The 21,212-nt window shown below is 34.8% G+C and overlaps 1 non-coding gene across 1 annotated transcript; it reads right to left on the bottom strand.

Annotated features, from left to right (window-relative positions):
- Positions 1–21,130: 21,130 nt before the first annotated feature.
- On the bottom strand, positions 21,131–21,212 carry TRNAS-GCU (transfer RNA serine (anticodon GCU)). The gene has a single exon. It is a non-coding gene; the product is annotated as a tRNA-Ser (tRNA).

Here is a 21,212-nt window from a genome sequence, read left to right as displayed (position 1 = left end):
AATAAAAATAAAGATAAAATGCTACTAATCTTAATAGATGGACAAAGTCAAATTAGAAATTAAAACACAAATTTTTGAGATATATATATATATATATATATATATATATATATATATATATTTAAAAAAGATAACAATAAGAATAAATATCTGTCTAAAAACAACACTCAGATAAAAAATATGCAAAGATGCGAATGCGAAGTTATTTTTTGTTGACTTTATAACAAAAATCATTTTTTTTCAAAATATGCAACGATATGATGATTGAAATGCGCGGGGCAAAAATTGGGGTATGACAGATGCCCCTATTTAATTATCTCAAGCCAGATAGCATGAGAGACTTCAGTCTTCATGGTATCAATGGCGAAAGGTAATTAAATACAAAAGTACACAATTTTTGTCCTTCATATGCAAATGAAATGCAATGCATTGACTCTTTTTTTGTTATTTTGAATGTAATATGATATGAGACAGACTCGATTCTCTGTGGGGAATAAGATAAACTAATGTTGGATAGACTTGGAAAAGAGAGATAAAACTCTGGGTAAAAAGACAGTAGAAGCGTCTAAGAGTGACATTAGACGGATAAAAACACGTGGATTGTGACATCCAATTATTGGCTTTGGATGAAAACAGCGACCCATATCAGCTAATGTACTGGTAAAGGCAAAGAAGACCATCGACTTTAGCTAATGTACTAAAGATGGAAATGAGATCTCTTATCAACTAATGTACTGATAAAAGATGAAAAGGATACACGACTTTAGTTAATGTACTAAAGAAGGAAAAACAATTAGATAACAATCAGTCAATGAGGGGCATTCTTCTTCAACAATCCCCAGCAGAGTCGCCACTTTCTGTAGCGGTAAAAATGTGACTCGAGCGGAATCGCGCGCTCGAAGTACAACAGAGTCGCCACCGAACTTTATTTATTCCAAGAGGGAAAGGGAAAATATCGATAAAACCCACAGCTAAAAAAGAAACGGATAAGATGGTCGTTTGTAACCAAATTAGGGTTCGGGAGTCGGTTAAGCAAGGGGAAGGTATTAGCACCCCTCACCTCCATCGTACTCGATGGGACCCATTTAGTTAGTTTCGTGTTTGAGTGTTAGCGTAATGTTTGTGTTCTTTAGCTTATTAATCGAGAAAATATAAAAGAAAGATTTTTTAGTTTTTATTATTGTGAAGAAAAGAAAAGATTTTTTATTATTATGCTCGCCAAGACGTTTGTATCTTGTGCCTACGTATTCCCTCGTGCAATGGGAAAGTCAGAGCAATTGTAGTTCGGGCTAAGAACCACGAAAAGTTTTTGTTGATTGATTTTAGCGAGAGGTACTCGATCGCTTTCAAATGGAAATACTACGCGCACATGGATATGAGATCACTACAAGAATGAATGACTAAATCAAGATAAGACATGATTTTGGACATCATCGCATTCGAGTGGAAGATATTCGATCTTCACATGTGGAAGTATGTTCGTATTGAAATTGAATAAGTGTCTCGTTTATGAGAAAAGTTTTGAAAGCCATAAGGCAAAAAAGGTTGAATGAAATTGAGATTATGTTTTAAAGGGACATTTAGCAAAGGATTTAGCATAGGTGTTCACCTAGCGCGTCTTTACCCAAGGTATTGAACAGGAGCGATCCCCATTGTCACTTGTTGTCCTTGTTAATTAATTTGTTTCAAAAGATCAAGATATTCAAGAGGTGTGCACTTCTTGTCACAAGATCTTTCGGTTTGATTAATGTATTTTAATTCAAAAGATCAAGGTATTCAAGAGGTGTTCACCCCTTGTCACAGGACCTTTTGGTTTGATTAAGTGTTTTAGATTCAAAAGATCAAGGTATTCAAGAGGTGTGCACCCCTTGTCACTCAATCTCCTGGTTTGATTGATGTATTTTGATTCAAAGGATCAAGGTATTCAAGAGGTGTGCACTTCTTGTCACAGGATCACTTTGATTAATTAAAGAGTTTTGGTTCAAGAAAATCAAGGTATTCAAGAGGTGTGCACTTCTTGTCACTTGATTTCTCGATTTATTTAAGAAAGCATTTTATTGCTTGATTCAAAGGACCGAAGGTATTCAAGAGGTGTGCACTTCTTGTCACTTGATCACTTTGATTTTATTAATGAAAGGTTTAAAAAAGGTGTTAATCCAAAAGAATCGAGGTATTCAAGAGGTGTACACTTCTTGTCACTCGATCTCTCGGTATGGTTTAAAGAATTTTTGTAACAAAGAAAAACTCGACGTTGGATCGAGAAGTTTATTTGTATCGACTTGGCGTTGGACCAAGATTTATTGACTTAATGTTTTTGGTATTTTTAATATTAAAAGAGAAAATATATTTTTGTGTTTTAGATGCTAAATAGAAATAAAATAAAAAAAACCTGATTAAAAATATAATATATATTTTTGGTATTTTTAATTACACATGAGAAACTAAAATTCTAAGATAAAAAACATATTTTTTTACTTTTTATAATATATACATATTAGAAGATAAAGACAATTGATTAAACAAAATTAAAAAATAAAAATAAATTGGGCTAAAATAAAAATGCAAATAGGGAGTGTAAATAGTAGCTGGGCGTTGGCCCAAAGGAAACGGCCCAAGATAGTTGAGAAAGAAAAAAAACGATGGACCTGGGCCGGGTCAGGTTGACCCAGAATCCATCCCCGTTCTAACAATCAGCGGGTTAAGAAAAAAACCCTAAAACAAGTTCAGCATCTCTCTCAATTTTCGTTCTCTCTCTGTTTCACTTCTCTCACTGTTTCGCTTCTCTCACAGTTCTCTCTTTGCTTCGCAAAATAGAACAAGAACACCAACATTCTCTCAATGCTCTCTCTCTCTCTCTCGCGATTATCTCTCGTCTCAACGAACAAACAAGCAACAATAACAAATACGAAACTCTCTTCTTCACTCGCTCTCATGAACAGAACAACACTCTTCGTCTCTTGATCTCACTCGCTCACGTCTCAAGCAAAAATCCTCATTAAAAGTTGAGATTCAAATCGAACAAGAACAGAAACAAACAACACTATACCCTTATCCCCAAATCAAACCTAGCCCCAAATTATCATGTAGTTCAATTACATACAAGCATAATCAGTGTCCAAGGAAGAAATGGAATCAACATGCAGAGATAAAATAAATTTAAAGTGAAACGAAGTCAATACCGCCTCTGAAAGCTTCGCGGATGATCTTCTGTTGGTAAGTTCTTTGCTCTTCCCTGCTTCGTCTGAACTTCGCTCAATCTTTCCTCTTCTGCTTATTCGCCTGGGTGTGAGTTGATGCGTGTGGTTGTTGTTTTTGCGGTTTGGTGATGGTGTGCTGTCGAAACATTTGTTTGTTGAAGTTTCGATGATGGTTGATACGGGTCGTTGAGAGGAATTTGTTGTTCAGAAATTGTGAAAGGTAATGGGTGGTTGTCGATGGTGATGATGTTGGCGGTTTGTATCAGATGAGTATGGAGGTTGTGCTGTTGAGATTGTAAGTAGTGGTCGTGAAGGAAGTTTGTGAATTTATGATGGTTTGAAAATGAATCCGTAAATGATGAAATAATGAAGGATCAAATGAAGGTTATGAACAATTTTGATGGCTTTGCGGTTTAGCTATGTATGAATCGGTTCTGAATTGATATTGTATCTGTGTTGGTGAGTTTATGTTGGGTTTTGCAGAAGTGAGTCGATGGAGTGTGTGTGGAAGGCTGTTTGTGTATCGGTCTGTGAGAGTTTTGGGAGGATAATGCGATTGAAACGTGAGGTTTTAGTTCAATGTGATGGTGAGCTTCGGTTTTGCTGTGATGTTTGTTTATTATGGTGATTTTTGCAGTGAGGTTTTTTCCTGGGCAGAAGTATGATTCTCCTTTTTTAGCGTTTCCACCCCCCTTTCATTGTATCATTGTTGTCTTTTTATAGATGAATTTGAGAGGTTTTGGGGGGAAATTGGAATCAAATTTGAACATATTTGTTGTCTGTTTTCTTGGCTTTTTAGATGCAGGTATGGTATGAACAAAATGGTGAAGCTTTTGTCTTCTATCTACAGCGAGCAGCAGGTTTTTGTGCAGTTTGCAGTAATGTTTGGACTGTACTGTTTGGCGTTTGGACCATGTATGCAGAAGACAAGCAGGGTGCAGTTTTTTTTGGACCTTATTGTTTGGACCACTTGGACATAAAAATCAATAATAATTATAATGATAATAATAATATTAAAAATAAAAATTAATCTAAACTAAATCTAAAACAAAAATAATATTAAAACTAAAAATTAATTTAACTATCTAAAATTATTTTTTTGTTGACTTTAATAAAAAGTCAATTTTTTTAAGATATGCAAAAATGCGACGATTTAAATGCAAATGAAATGCGAATGCGACATGACCAGATGAATGAAATTCGTAAGGCAAAAATTGGGGTGCGACATCATTCAAGAAGTTGCTTTCTACTATACAGGTAATTAATTGTTCTCTCTCGCCAAAGTAATATGTTGCGTTTTATTGCTTCTGATTCATTCCGTGTATCCTTTGCGTTTTGACAGAAACGCATTATACCGTTATGTTCCTTAATAATTAGTTGTTTTTGTTTAGCTTAATTAATTAAGACATGAGTGTAATACTCATTATTCCGACATGTGGAATATTCTCTGATTTTTAAGTGATGAACTTACTAACTTTGTAACTTTTAGATTATATTAAGTAATACTCAATATTCCGACATGTGGAATATTCTTGATGTCAATTTCGTTAATCGTTAAGTGATGAACTTACTAACTTTGTGAATTGAATTCGCCATAGGGGTTACTTGTGAAGAGTGAAAGTTTGACCGTTTTTGTTTAGCTTAATTAAGACATGGATAAGACATGGATGAATTCAAACCGATTGTCGAAAGAGTACGAGAAAGGGGTATGGAAATTCGTTGAGTTTGCGGTTGCGCACTCCGAAGACCCGCTTCGACTGCCGTGTCCTTGCTTGGGTTGCTGTTATGGGGGTAAGGTTGACGGGAATAAGTTGGCATCCCATTTACTACGGTTTGGAATTGATAGAAGTTATACATGTTGGACAATGCATGGTGAGAAAAGTAACGGGAATGCTGAGTCGAGTTGTAATAGGAAGTATGCTTCAAACGACGATTGCACAGACACATACGACTGCGATCGAGTCGAAGAGATTGCAGAAGCGCTTGAAGAAGATCTTGCGGATTGTCCCAAAATGTTTGAGAGGTTGGTAAGCGATGCAGAGAAACCGTTGTATGATGGTTGTTCAAAATTCACAAGATTGTCTGCGGTGTTAAAGTTTTACAACTTAAAGGCGGACAATGGATGGTCGGATAAAAGTTTCACAGAGTTATTAGCCCTTATGAAAGATATGCTACCAGAGGATAATGTTCTTCCCAATCAAACGTATGAAGCCAAAAAGATGTTGTCCTCTATTGGCATGAGCTATGATAAGATACATGCATGTCCAAACGATTGCGTTTTGTTTCGAAACGAGTATGCAGCGTTGAATGAGTGTCCTAAATGTGGTGCCCCTCGATATAAGAAAAAGTTGTCTCCTGCTAAAGTCTTATGGTATTTTCCTATAATTCCGAGATTTAGACGCATGTATCATAGTGAGACCGATTCAAGACACTTGACTTGGCATGCAGATGAAAGAATTATTGATGGAAAGTTGCGACATCCGGCAGACTCACCACAATGGATGAAAGTTGATACTGATTATCCTGAATTTGGAAAAGAAGCAAGAAACCTTCGGTTGTCATTGTCTACTGATGGAATGAACCCGCATGGTATTCAAAGTATCTCGCATAGCTCATGGCCTGTGATTCTTATGATCTATAACATACCTCCGTGGCTATGTATGAAGTGTAAGTACATGATGTTATCTATGCTAATTTCTGGGCCTAAACAACCAGGGAATGACATAGACGTATACTTGGCACCCTTAATCGAAGATTTAAAGTTTTTGTGGGAGAACGGTGTGGAGGTTTACGTTGGGTATAGGAAGGAAAGTTTCAACTTGAGGGCAATGTTGTTTGGAACAATTAATGATTTTCCAGCATACGGAAATCTATCCGGGTACAGCAATAAAGGTCAAAAGGCGTGTCCCGTTTGTGAGGATGAAACCGATACGACACGATTGGAGCTTTGTCAGAAGAATGTCTTTCTCGGCCATCGTAGATTCTTAAATTCTAATCATCACTACCGTGGGTGGAGAAAAGCATTCAACGGAAAGGCCGAACATGGTACAGCCCCGCCTTTTTTGTCAGGTGATCAAATTTTTGAAAAGGTGAAAGATGTGAGCACTCAGTTTGGCAAGCCTTTTGCACATTCACTTGTCAAGGGTGGGTGGAAGAAGAAGTCAATTTTTTTTGAACTTCCATATTGGAAGTCGTTGTACGTAAGACATTTCCTGGATGTTATGCATATTGAAAAAAATGTATTTGACAGCGTCATAGGTACGTTACTCAATATACAAGGAAAGTCTAAGGATGGCCTCAACATAAGAAAGGACATGGTAAACATGGGAATGAGAACTGAATTGGGACCCGTGACGAAAGGAAGACGAACATATCTGCCACCTGCTGTTTACACTTTATCTAGAAAGGAGAAGAAAACATTGTGCAAGTTCCTCAGTGAAGTTAAAGTTCCAGAAGGCTACTCTTCAGATATTAGAAGACTTGTGTCCATGAAAGACCTCAAGTTAAAGAGTTTGAAGACGCATGATTGCCATGTTATAATGGAACACTTTTTACCAATAGGTATACGTTCTATTCTGCCAGAAAAAGTAAGAAGCGCAATAACTATGTTGTGTTTCTTCTTCAGGTCAATTTGCAGTAAGGTGGTCGATCCCGCGATCTTACCAACATTGCAAAAAGAGATAGGTGTTACTTTATGTGATCTTGAAATGTATTTTCCTCCCTCGTTTTTTGACATAATGGTTCATCTAGTCGTTCATCTTGTGAAAGAGACACAATTGTGCGGACCAGCTTATATGAGATGGATGTACCCTGCTGAACGTTATATGAAAATATTAAAAGGGTACGTGAAAAACAGAAGTCGATCGGAGGGTTGTATTGCCGAACGATACGTTGTTGAAGAAGCGGTTGAGTTTTGTACTGAATATCTGTCAAATGTTCAATCAATTGGACTCCCCAAATCTCATATTGTCGAAAAAAAAGAAGGAAAAAGGCTAATTGGAAATAAAGTTGTGACAGTATCAATGGTCGAACGGGATCAAGCGCACTTGTATGTTCTGCACAATGAGATTGAGGTTGAGCCGTATGTTGAAATGCACAAGGTTGTTCTCCGAGATTTAAATCCAAATAGAAATGAGAACTGGATAGTACGAGAGCACAATCGAAGTTTCATACCGTGGTTTAGGGATCATATTTATTCAAAGTATCGTTCAGATCCTGCTTCAGTAACAGAAAGGTTGAGATGTTTAGCCTATGGTCCAAGTGTAATTGTGCTTTCTTATAGCGCATACGCAATTAATGGATACACATTTTATACCAAAGAACAGGATGATAAAAGTACTATGCAAAATAGTGGTGTTACCTTGGTAGTTGAAGCAATGCAAAATAGACGCGTAGAACACAATCCTACCAAGAAAAGAAAGAGACGTTAGTGATAAAGGTAATAGTATACATATTCCGACAAATTTGCTTTATTCAATTTGTACCGATTGTTTTATTCAATAGTATAGTACTTATTCAATTTTGGTGCATATTCTCGTTTTGTACATAACTTTTGAACCATGTATCCGTTTGTTGACTTCTTTACATGTAACTATACTATTTTGACTATTCCGGAGCTGCTCATGCACTTATCTTTACATTTCGGGACTGTTTTTTTATCGGTTTTGCTTCTGCCCGTAATCAAAAGTCGGGCTTAGGGTCTGAATTTCGGAAAACTGACTTTATTTTTGAGTCCGTGGGGACGTTTTACCATAGCCATGTAAATTTCGTTCAATTCCGACAACTTTCTTTTTTGACGCTTATTTTGATTTGTACCGATTTCGTTTTCGATTTACTTGTACATGCATGGTTTGACTTCCATTTTACTTGTATAGATTGTTAGCTTATTAATAGTGTACTAATGTGCTTTAGTTTGTTTGATACAAGTTCAATGGCTCCGGATAGAGATGCTCCACCTGAAAACTCACAAGAAAACTCACAAGAAAGAGATGCTCAAGAAAGAGATGCCACGGATACAAATGCTCCACCTGATACTGAAGCAAAAGAAGTTGCACGAGGCATCACCATTATGAAGGGAATCATTCGACATAGAGACCAAGGATTAGTATACCATTTGGATTGGAATTCTGATAAACAAGCAATTGGTCCAAATTCTGCAAAGTTGACAAGCTATATTGGTACACTTGTTCGTATGCATATTCCGGTCTCCATAGCTAAATGGAATATGAAAAGCGAAGAGTTGGATGCGGAAAAAAAAGCGATTTGGGACGAGCTTCAGGTATATATGATCATATATGGTTAATTGTTGTTATTATCTTGACGATAAATTGTTTAAATTACTTATACTAACACACTATGCGTATGTTTTTTTGCAGAGGACTTTTGAGATACCAGATGATCGTAGACGATACATACTTAGTTTGGCCGGCAAAAGATATAGAGGGTGGAAAGCTTTTTTGACAAACACCTATCTTAAGGATAAAGATGGAAACTTTCTTGAAGAGGCACCGGGACGGCCAAAAAAGTAAGAGATCTTCATTGATGAAAAAGATTGGGCTGAGTTTGTAAATCAAAGAGATGAAGATTTTCGGAAAAGGAGTGCCACGAATAGTGCGAGAGCATCCAAACCCGCGTATCCATACAAAAAAGGGCGTATGGGATATGCACGCTTAGAGGATAAACTTGTAAGTAAATAGAAATGCATTTTAATTAATTGTCTAAATGTGTTTTATTTGACGATTTTGTCATTTGTGTCAATGCATAGTTAGAGGAGTCTAAAAGTGAGGAAACTTCACTTCCTGAACATGTGTTGTGGAAGGAAGCTCGTGTGGGCAAGAATCGAGCTGTCGATCCCGATGTTCAGAGAGTTTATGCTGAATGTGTAAGTATAATACTGTGTCTTTAATTAAATCAAATGTTTTTTAATATATAAATGATTTTTTATCTCCACTAATAATTATTGAAATGTAAATGAATTACAGGAGACATTGTCGCAATCGGTGTCCACCAGTGAGGACCAGGATGATAGGAGCATACTTAGTAGAGCACTAGATGCTCCTAAGTATCCCGGTCGGGTGAGGGGTAAGGGTCATGGTGTGACTCCAACCTCTTTTTACAAGCATCCTAGGAGAAGAAATCCTTCAAATGAAGAAGTGTTGCAAAAATTGGCGGAATTGCAAGCACAAGTCTCTGAATTGCAAAGAGATAAAGATATGTATATGAGAGAAAAGTGCAATACTGCATCGGTGAAAGAAACTAGTGATAAAGCTAGTTTCAACTGTCAAAGAAAACTTCCCGAGGTAATTATAAATTTCTTTTCCTTACAAATTGTTCTATTTTATTAACGATAATGACATTATATTTACTATTGGTTTAGGGCATTTCTTCTTGCCAACTATACTTATCCTCACCGTCTTATCGCCTAGTTGGCAAGGGAAAAGTGCACAACACTGTGGGAGATTTACTTCACCATAGACCGCTCCCGGATGGACACCTGAAAGTATCGGTGGATGTTGTATTAGATCATGATGCGGTGCTACCGGTACCTGACATGGTCTCAGAGACGACATTGCTGCGAGATGCAATAGGGTCATTTGTTGCATGGCCCTCGGAGCTCATTATCATTGGTGATGAGGTATATTCAAAACCATTATGAATCATTTAGTTTTCGAATGTCAATTTTGCACCGTTACGTTAATTATTTTTTACATTTTAATTTTAGACTGCTCCTACAAAACCCGCAATTAAGGGCAAAGGGATTTTACAGGAAGAGGAGTCTGTTGCATCACTAAAAGAGGTACATTTAAGGTGTTAATATATAATTTGAATGTAAAACTCCATGATTTTATATTTTATCGATCGTTATTTGATTTTTAGGCATCTGCTCGGGAGTCACAACAAGTGACACAGGTCGTTCGTAGCGTACCGCCTAAGGGTCCTCCGAAGCAAGCGGCAAAAAAAGGTGGTGCTTTTTTTCCTCGATATCGGACGACGCTCGGAACACTTGTTGATATGTCCGATTTGAAGGAAGGTGCTCTCCGTCAAATCAATATGGAGGAAGGTATCTTTGGTGTTGAATTCATTTCACATATTGCAATAGATGACTTGGAAGAGATTTTTACACAAGAACAACTAGGCGTCGCTAATATGCACTCGTACATCCGGTAATATTCACTCATCCGATATATTATTTAATTAGTCGAACAATTTATTTATACATTATGTTTATTATGTTTTTCACTCATCCGCTAATATGTTTATAATGTTTTTATTTAAGGTTGTTGCATGACAGAGTGTTGCGCGGGACTGCATTGTCAAACAGATTCCGTTTCGTGTCTTCCGCCCATTGCAGCGGAATGACAATTGATTCGGAACCGGAATTAGTTAGGTAGCGCTTAGTCGATAGATTCATGTCATCCGGCAATACAGAAAGTCTGATTCTTTGGGCGTATAATACCCGACCAGTAGGGTTAGTTTCTCATTCTTGGTTCATTTAATCTTTGTTTCTTTTGCTTAGCAAAATTTTTATATAACCTATTGTTTTAATTTATAGAGCACACTGGTTGTTGCTTGCTATCAACCCAATAAGAGAAGTTGTATATTTTCTGAATTCGGTAGATGGTGAGTGGAGCAATTATCCGGCTATGAAGGAAATTATTGATTTGTAAGTGGGATCGTTCTAAATATTCTTGTATATTTATATATTTAATTATTTGTGAGATTGATCTAAATATATGCTTTTATATTTTTGTTAGATCAATACAAGTGTTCCGAAGTCAACGAGACGCACAGGTATCCCAGACTAAATCAAACAACATTACTTGGATCAAAGTGCAGGTACATTATTTTTCACAATTTTGCTTATAATATTTATGCTACTTGATAAAACAAGACAACTATAAATTCTTATTTGTTTTCTATGTAGTGTCCGATACAGCGGAACAGTTCAGACTGCGGATACTTTGTTTTGAGGTTTATGAAAGAAATCCTTCAAATGAATCAATTAGAGATTCCAATCACGATATGGATTTATAACTTAATTAGATAACTTCTTATAATTTATTACATTTAACTAAATCATTCATATTATGTTTTTATTCTGTAGTACTTTGACGAATTCCGTGCTGCTTCTTACCCGAAACTTAAGTTGGAAGAAATCAAAGAGGAATTGTGTCAATTTTATATTCATCAGCTATTCATGTAGTAGGATTTGTGTCGATTTGAAGAGAATATTATAGTACTCCAGAATATATGGTTACTAACTTTGTTCATATTGTTGCCAATTAATATTTGAAGTATAATATTGTTGATGTTAGAGATTTAGTTTGATTGACATAATGATGTATATATATAATTTTGGATATTATAATGGTATTATATTAGTATATATATATAGTCCTACCTATGGTTGAAAGTATATCGTCGAAAATATATTACTGGTCGAAAATATTACAGGTTGAAAATATATTACAGGTCGAAAATATTACAGGTTGAAAATATTACAGGTCGAAAATATTACAGGGCGATCTGGGAGGCTGAAATTATAGGCTGCACTTTAAAATATCTCATTTAGCAACGACAGCGCTTTTAAAAAGCGCTCTTAAAGGTCCCCCTACTAAAGCGCTTTGTTACAAAAAGCGCTGCCAAAGATAAAAAAAAAAGAAAAAAAAAAGCAACCTACCAAAGCGCCTTTGGAAAAGCGCTCTAGTAGGGGGGCTACCAGAGCGCTTTTTCCAGAAAAAGCGCTCTGGTAGACCCCCCTATAAGAGTGCTTTTTCCAGAAAAAGCGCTCTTATAGGGGGGTCTACCAGAGCGCTTTTTCTGGAAAAAGCGCTCTCATAGGGGGGTCTACCAGAGCGCTTTTAGAAGCGCTTTCGTAGCCTACGCCAGCGCTGGCTTTGGCAGCGCTTTAAAGCGCTGTTAAAGGCCAAAAAAAGCGCTTTTAAAGCCCTTCCGTGTTGTAGTGTCCTATCAAGAACTTAGCAAGCAAACCCTCGACTCCACTCTTTGTTTCCCAATTAGACTCGATTTCTGACTTCCGTAAATGTAAGGCAGCAGCAATGATTTCAGGCTTCGGAATCTTTTCTAAACCAGTGAAAGGTAATTGATCTTGAATAGGTAACCCAATCAGTTCAGAGAATTCCTCCAAGGTGGGGACCAACTGGTAATCGGGAAATGTAAAACAATGATGTTTGGGATCAAAGAATTGGAACAGGACCCGTATCATGTCTTCTTCAAATTTTGAGGTAACCAAATGGAGTAGGTGACCATGCCTCTCGGTGAATTGTGCATTTCTAGGAAATTCTAATATTAATTCCTTAAGTTCAGATGGTACTGTTGAGATGTTGATACGGATGTAATTTCTGGTAGCAGGAGCCATTACCTATAACAATAGAACAAAAGTAAACTCTTCGGTCCTTGAAATGATTAGTGAAAATGATATGTTTATGATGTTATGATGTTATGATGTCAAACATGTGGAAAACACAAACAAGTCATACAAAGGCATTAGGTTTAAAGGCTTGCACGAGGTTTATTGGCGATACCCTCCTCCACTGAAGTTTAGTTGGTTTTAACCTGTCTTAGAATAGTAATCGGGTTCTACGATCCTTAGAGACAACATCTCAATACGGCACTCAAACGGCCGATCAAAACATTCCTCGAGGATAACCAGCTTCGATCAATTTCAAAGCTAGCCACTTAATAGGTCACAAGTCAGGTTCAACTAAAGGTTCTAAGGCAAATTAGTGCTTGATGACATTTCGGCAGCCTAACATACTCCTTGATCGTATTCAAGGGATATCAGTACAGACCAAAGTGTCGCACTAACGGTGACTACCAGATCAACCATATCGGTACATGCCGTACAGTTTCCTTGGTCTATTGCCACATACTTAAGGTATCTCGAGATTCGGACTAGAATCTTTCACACAAGAAATCCAATTCCCAAACAAACCTTTGAAAAATAGAGCAAACAAAACAAACAATTGAAAACATCGAAGTGATCTAAACTCTAAGGTAACCCCTCTTAAAAACATTTTGTTTTGAAATCCCCAGCAGAGTTGCCAGTTATGTCACCTCGGTTTTTTTGACGAGAACTGACTCATCTTTTTATTTTTGAATTTTGCAAAAAGCAGAGAGTCGCCACCGACTTTTATTTTATCCAATTAAGGAAAGGTTTATAAAAGAAACAGGAAAATACCTTTGAGAGATTTGGGGTTCGGGGGGTAGGTTATACAAAGGGAAGGTGTTAGCACCCTTTGTATCCATGGTTATCCATGGGCTCTTAATTGCTTAGCTCACTTGTTTGAATCGTTTGATTTGCTTGAAATGCTTGTATGTGGTTTTAAACATTTTGTAAAGAATTAACTTTGTAATGATCCTTGTGCGGATGTATACAAAGTGTTTATCTTTTGAAAGATGTTTTGATGGTTTGAAAAAGATCTTTAACCTTAATTATCCTTGTTTGGAATTATACAAAATATAGTCTTTTGAAATTTTGTTTTGGAAAAACAATGATGTGTGAGAACTTTTGTTGTTTTTGATTTTTTTCTTATTTGAGCAAGCAATTAGGAGGTCTACCCTAAGTTCATAAGGTCCTTTCCTATTTCTTTTAGAAAATTTTCCCTAACTGGATACAAACAGAAATTTGAATTGCATTTAAAACAGTATGATTGATTTGAAAAGAGTAACAGGGATTACCCTAAGAGATGCAAGTGTGATCGTGTTTTTTTTTCAGATATTTTTGTCTTTGAGATTAGTGATCTAGCGCTTCAATTTTTATTCTTGTCATACACGCAGTTTTATATGTACAGGAATTAAAGTGCGGAAATGTAAAATGCGGAAAGTAAATCTACGCTATTACATCGATTGTGCGAGAAATTTAAACTACGCTATTTACATGAAATTTACAACCTAATACACTTATCTAAGAATTTAAATTGCAATAAGATAAAGGGAAAAGGTTTTTTTTGGATTTTTTGGATGGTGTTTTAACTAAAATTAAAAGCATAATTAGTCTAATTAAAAGGCTAAAAATTAGAAATAAAATTTAAACCTAAGAATTAAGTCTAAAATATGTTCAAGTTGCTTGTTAATTAATTTAAAAATAAAATTAATTTTTTTCGTGATTTTTGAAATTGTTTTTGAGGTTATTAAGTTAATTAACATATAATTATGCAAATAATTATACACATAAATTAAACTTAAAGAAAAAAATAATCTAATTATGTCCAAAATGAGTCTATAATATATAAACTAAATTTACTAAAAGAAATTATTTTTTTCTGATTTTTTGATAGTTTAGAAATAATTAAAAAGCAAATATATAAATATATACTAATTAATTAAACAAAATATTTTAATTATAAAGAAAAATAAAATATTTTTGGTCCAAAAATTAAATTATCATTTTATCAAATTAATAGTAAAAAGAAAATATTTTTCTAGGTTTTTGAAAGTATTTTTAATTAATTGTTTTTTAAAAGAAATTAAATTAAATAAGAAAATAAGAAAATAAAATGATGTTGGGATCCTGTGTGGTGAGATCCTGAAGGCATATGGTGTGCCAGCGCATTTGGTTCTTTGGATCTGCACATATCAAGATCTGATGGTAATTGGGGAAGGTGCATGGTAAGATCCAGTGGGTTTACACTCGTATAACCTTTCAGGATTTTGTGAGTCAAACGTGGGACCCAGCAAGCCACGTGCAACCAATAGCGAGAGGAGAGAGGGAAGTCTTTGGTTGACCGTCCAATGAGGTCATTTGCAGGTGCCACGCGTGCAAGTCAAACTTTCCGCCTGCACTATTCATCATCCCTAACCTATTTCCTGCGGATTTAGCTTCGAAAACAGCTACGACTTTACCTGCGAATTTTGCTTCTTTTTTTTCATGCTTCTTGAAACCTGCAAGAAACGATCTGAAACAAACAACTAAGCACCCAGATTAACTAATTAACATGTTCTGAGTTCACTGGTGGTATAAACTCTTCATGAAAACGCGTGTAAGTATCAAAACGAAGAAATTGAAGCTTAGATCTTCAAAAATGGCACCTGATGTTATAGGACTTAAAGCTTACATGTGTTATGTTGGATCTTCCCTAATTCATGTTAGGAACTCATAAAAATCATTATATTACATTGAAAAGGTTTAGAACATGAGATACCAAAATCAAAAGTTTAATAGAATATGGAGATATTATTATGCATGTTCTAAGTACAAACAATCATGGCCAGTGATCTGAACCTACTCTATTTTAGCCCAGGAGGAGATTGAGGTGATTATTTTGGGTTGATATGAGCTTTTACAAAGAAAACAAAAAATTGAAAGTATGTGATATTTTTTTTGATGTTTTGGTGAGTTTGTTGCAAGTTCTTTGGAAATCTTTTCGTCCTCCATTTGATGCTGAAGGATGCATGCTATTTATAGGCAAGATTGAGTGCTGATAAACTTAAGCAACCAAGCCTAGTTTTGCATACTTGAGTGCTTTGAATTTTTGAACATTTTCATTAATGGAAACCTTTGAAAAACTTGGCCATGGCTTCAAATTTCTTCAACCACTTCTGCCACTCCATTGCTCAGAGTTTTCTGTCCCCTTGAACCAATCTTGAGCTACTAGAAGCAAAGACTTTGGCCATAGTTGAATTATTTCTTTTTAATTTAATTTTAAATGAATAAAATTAAATCAAAAATGAAATAAAAACCTCATAGGCTTAATATTGGTCGTGGATGGCCTTAAGCAACTTAGAAACATGTTTGGATCATAAAATATTAGGCCCCTTTGGAAAAAAAAATCAAGTTTGATCAATGTTGGTTTCATGTATTTTCCCAAAAAAATGGCCAACTTCAACAAGGCATAACTCCCTCAATTTTGATCATATGAATGTGTTCTTGTACTTTTTGGAATCCTCACGATGTCCTCTACAAGCCACTTTGGAAGCTTTTTTGCATTTGGAGAAGTTATCTTGATGATATAGGCTTTGACAAAAAAACTGCTTTTTGTTGACCTAAAAAAGGACCTGTAATGTTTTGGCTTGCTGATCTCAAATGGTGGATCATATGATCATGGGACCAATTGCATCTTGTAGATAAATGAAAATCCTTCAAAATGAGCTTTGGTTGGAATTTTTCTGATGTTCCATGAGAGAGTTATGGCCGATCAAAGTTCAGTTGACTTTTTAGGAAAAAACCCTAATTTTGAAACTTGGAGTTTTGTCGATTTCTGAACTTTTCTTGATGAATTATGATCAACCATTGATCAAATGATGAATCTTTTGACAAAATATGGATGTTGACAAAAAATTGCATTTTTGACTGTCTGTTGACTTTTTGGTCAAACTGGTCGTCTGTTGACCGTTTAAGCAGTTGACCGTGCGTCCGAGCGAATCGAAGTTTGAAAATTTGTCTGGTGGTACTTTGAGACATGTGGAAATTTGTGAAATCCATTTGAGGTCTCAAAAACTCATTCTCCTGAAAAAACAAAAAACCCTAGTTAGGGACTGTTTGTGTAGGAGACAGTTAGGTGTACCTGATTTTTGTGCAGTCTTGAGTCTCTACTGATCATGTGAGTATCAGGAGACTTCTAGAGAAAAAAACTTTGAAATTTTAAGTGTACATCTTGAGGTGTGGCAGTTGAATTAACTGTTGGTACAAATGCGGGGAATTGCGCTGGTAACGAGGTTTGACTGGTAACTGGCCATCCGGGTATTAACGTAGCAGTTAAAGTGAAAACTTAACAATTACAGTTAGTTTTTTTCATTTCATTTTTGTTGTTGATGGTGGAAAATTATTTACATGATTTGTTAGTAAAACAAAAACAGAATAAATAAAATATATACCGTACGGAATAAATATTGAAAATAAAATGATAAATGATTTAATGCACAGAAAAATAAATATTTAACTAGCAATAAACACAAATAATATTATCTCAATAATTAAACGATGGTACAACAGACAATACAATATTTAATACTGACAGTACAAATATTACATAACGACAAAAACAATGAACAGTACATTATAACACATACAACGAACGGTACATTATTTGAAAACAACAAACACGACAAACTTTAAGTATGACGATTAAAGACCCACGCTATAAATAACAGTAAATAGATGGCCGGGAGTGAAAACAACCCAAGTCCGCATTCTTTAGGATTATGAAGACAAAAAAAAAAAAGACATGATCACCACAAAAATAGTGATGACCACAAGAAGAAACGTTTCCACCCACTTTGCCATTTTTTGCCGAGGAAGAAGAGAAAATGATTTTATGGAAGATAATATGATAGAAATTTGGGAGATGAGTGAAAATTTGATGTGAGAAATTATGGGAAAAATGAGGAGTATTTATAGAGTGAAAAGAGAGAGATAGAGACGTTGGGGAATGGAGCGGCACCGTAAAAGGGAAAATTTGAATGGTAGTAGAATTTGAAAAAAATATGGTAGGTTTTGAAAACAAAGAGGTATAGAATAAAGTTAGGATTTGATTTGAAAGAAGGAGATTTGAAAAGAAAAGAAGATATTTTGAAAAATAATATAGTATAAAATAAAAATTAGTGGGAAATAAAACCAATAATAATTTAATTGTTACCAGTATGATCTGAAACCCCGGACTCTGCGCCTGCAAATTTTAATTCTGTACCAACTGCGTCAGCGTTATTTATCTGAAAATAAATCTCAAATAAACAGTGTATGAAGTGATAAACAGTATTTGGCGTTTATGTAAGAATAAATTCAACAGCGAACCAAAATACTGTATAAAAAATTCTAAAAATTGAGTATTCATAAAATCAGGATATTTATGAAATAAAAATCCAAGATTGTGTAAAACTTCAAATTTTTAAACAGAAGTCTGTTGACTTCTCTTTGAAAAAAAGACGCGGGCAAATTTTGGGGTATAACACCGACCTTTATTTCTTGGTTGTTATACACTTAAATTTTTAGTTTAAGATATCTCGTGGCTCATCAGATAAAAACAAAAAGATGGTTTAAATCCAAATAACTTCATCATGAATGTGGTGTTGAGTGTCTTTTAAAACTCAAAAGCTTTGTGACTTGGTTAGAAATTTCACACGTCCATAATTAGATTCATGAAAGTAAAATCATTTCATGAACAATTAGTAAACAACGCATAACATTAGTAGTATATGTAATATCTCTCTATATAGAGTGATCACTCAAATGCTTGCTTCACTTCCAATAGTAAAGTTAAATCTATGGAGTTTGAGGATACCATTTTAGAGGATTTTGATGCATTTGTTCTTATTTCAATTTGCAAGCACACAAATATGGACTCACATGATCAAAGAAACTTTGTCATTGGCACAACTACAGGAACTCAATCAAAGAGTGACATTAAGTGTTATGTGGGAGTGTGTTTTGGAGTGATACAAGACAAAGTTATTTTAAAACTTAATAGATTTGCTCTAGCCGTACCTAAACCTGATGTACTAAAAAAAATCAGATTTCAAAGAAGATTCTAGATAGTAGATTTAAATTGATAGTTCTCAAAGAATTCTGAGTGTAATGAGACTTGTGTAGCCAAAGCACAAAAGAAATCATCAAGACTTTTGGAATTTGGATTAATCTAAACAAAAGGGTATGCAAGTGTTACTAGTTCTTCTGAATCATCTCTTTGAACCCATATTTAAGTAGTGTGTTCTTAAACAAATGCTAAAATAAAGGATGATCTGAAAAGGATGGAAATTTTTATATGGTATATTTCAGATGGGTGGTTGCTTTTTATGGCACGTAATGACTAATTAAGTTCTACTGAGATTGAGTAATTGATATAAACAACCACTCCAAGGCTCAAGATAGAAAACCATTGTAATGATTGGATTTAGTCAGTATTTTTCCGATTTTATGTTTGGTTTGAAAATTGAGATGGCACACTAGCGTTAGTTTTTATATGTAATAAAAAAGTAATACTCGTCGCCTGAGAGATTCGAACTCTCACGGGGAAACCCCATGTACTTAGCAGGCACACTCCTTAACCACTCGGCCAAAGCGACTGCTTGTATTGTTGTGAAATCATTTTCTTAAAATTTCTACTCAAAATGATTAAGTTGAACAAATATTATAATTTTATAAAACTTGAGTAAGTTTCACATTCATAAAAGATGTCAATTTAAGAAATTAGTTTTTTCCATAATATCATATTAATAGTTCACATCTTGAAATATATTAAAACGTTGCATATTCATAACTTCTTCACGAGAATGTCGTCGAAACCACCTGACTGTAAAAATATGGTACCACTAAAATTCAATTTTGATATTTTTATAAAAGTCTACATTATCCAAAAAAAATTGTTCGAAACCAAAGAAAACACCAAACACACAAACTTTTATATTTATTTGGATATCAGACTACTATATGCTAAATTGTTGAAGATTCATATCTTGATGCATTGCATAGTAACACGGATAACAACACTTGTTTTTTGAAATATGAGAGAAACAATGTTGAATTTGAGCCTTCTCTCTTAAGATCTTATTCAAGGACAAGAAGAATGTTTAGTATGTCTATTCAGTTTTAGTTTACTATAGATTGAAGAAAGACTGAACATGATGGTTTGTTCCTTCAAAATGTAATTTCACATGTCAAAGTGGTGGCAAAAACTTCCTCTCCATAACTTAGATAACCTTTTTTCAAAAACAATACCTTCAAAATTGGTTATATATTTCCTTAACATGAATTTTAGTGCCTTCCATTTTTTAAATACTCCTCCCTACACATTTAATTTGAATAGAAATGTATTAGAATATTTGAAAACAATTTCTACTCTAATTAAGATGTGTTTCTCAACATGTATTTTGTTTTACAAGCTGAAAAATTTCATCCAATTGGGGCACTCTTGCAAACTTTCATTCCAAAATCATTAAAATAAGAATTGCCCAACCTTTATTTCTTTGTTGTTATACACTTAAATTTTTAGTTTAAGATATCTAGTGGCTCATCAGATAAAAACAAAAAGATGGTTTAAATCCAAATAACTTCATCATGAATGCGGTGTGGAGTGTCTTTTAAAACTCAGAAGCTTTGTGACTTGGTTAGAAATTTCACACGTCTATAATTAGATTCATGAAAGTAAAATCATTTCATGAACAATTAGTAAACAATGCATAACATTAGTAGTATATGTAATATCTCTAGATATAGAGTGATCACTCAAATGCTTGCTTCACTTCCAATAGTAAAGTTAAATCTATGGAGTTTAAGGATACCATTTTAGAGGATTTTGTTGCATTTGTTCTTATTTCAATTTGCAAGCACACAAATATGGACTCACATGATCAAAGAAACTTTGTCATTGGCACAACTACAGGAACTCAATCAAAGAGTGACATTAAGGGTTATGTGGGAGTGTGTTTTGGAGTGATACAAGACAAAGTTATTTTAAAACTTAATAGATTTTCTCTAGCCGTACCTAAACCTGATGTACTAAAAAAAATCAGATTTCAAAGAAGATTCTAGATAGTAGATTTAAATTGATAGTTCTCAAAGAATTCTGAGTGTAATGACACTTGTGTAGCCAAAGCACAAAAGAAATCATCAAGACTTTTGGAATTTGGATTAATCTAAACAGAAGGGCATGCAAGTGTTACTAGCTCTTCTGAATCATCTCTGTGAAACCATATTTAAGTAGTATGTTCTTAAACAAATGGTAAAATAAAGGATGATCTGAAAAGGATGGGAATTTTTATATGGTACATTTCAGATGGGTGGTTGCTTTTTATGGCACGTAATGACTAATTAAGTTCTAATGAGATTAAGTAATTGATATAAACAACCACTGCAAGGCTCAAGATAGAAAACCATTGTAATGATTGGATTTAGTCAGTATTTTTCCGATTTTATGTTTGGTTTGAAAATTGAGATGGCACGCTAGCGTCAATTTTTATATGTAATAAAAAGTAATACCCGTCGCCTGAGAGATTCGAACTCTCGCGGGGAAACCCCATGTACTTAGCAGGCACACGCCTTAACCACTCGGCCAAAGCGAC

This window comes from Vicia villosa, unplaced genomic scaffold (genome assembly GCF_029867415.1).
Source record: "Vicia villosa cultivar HV-30 ecotype Madison, WI unplaced genomic scaffold, Vvil1.0 ctg.003460F_1_1, whole genome shotgun sequence".
In the NCBI taxonomy this organism is placed as follows: Eukaryota; Viridiplantae; Streptophyta; class Magnoliopsida; order Fabales; family Fabaceae; genus Vicia; species Vicia villosa.
Note: the sequence above shows the minus strand (reverse complement) of the source record. Positions and strands in the feature narration are given on the sequence as shown.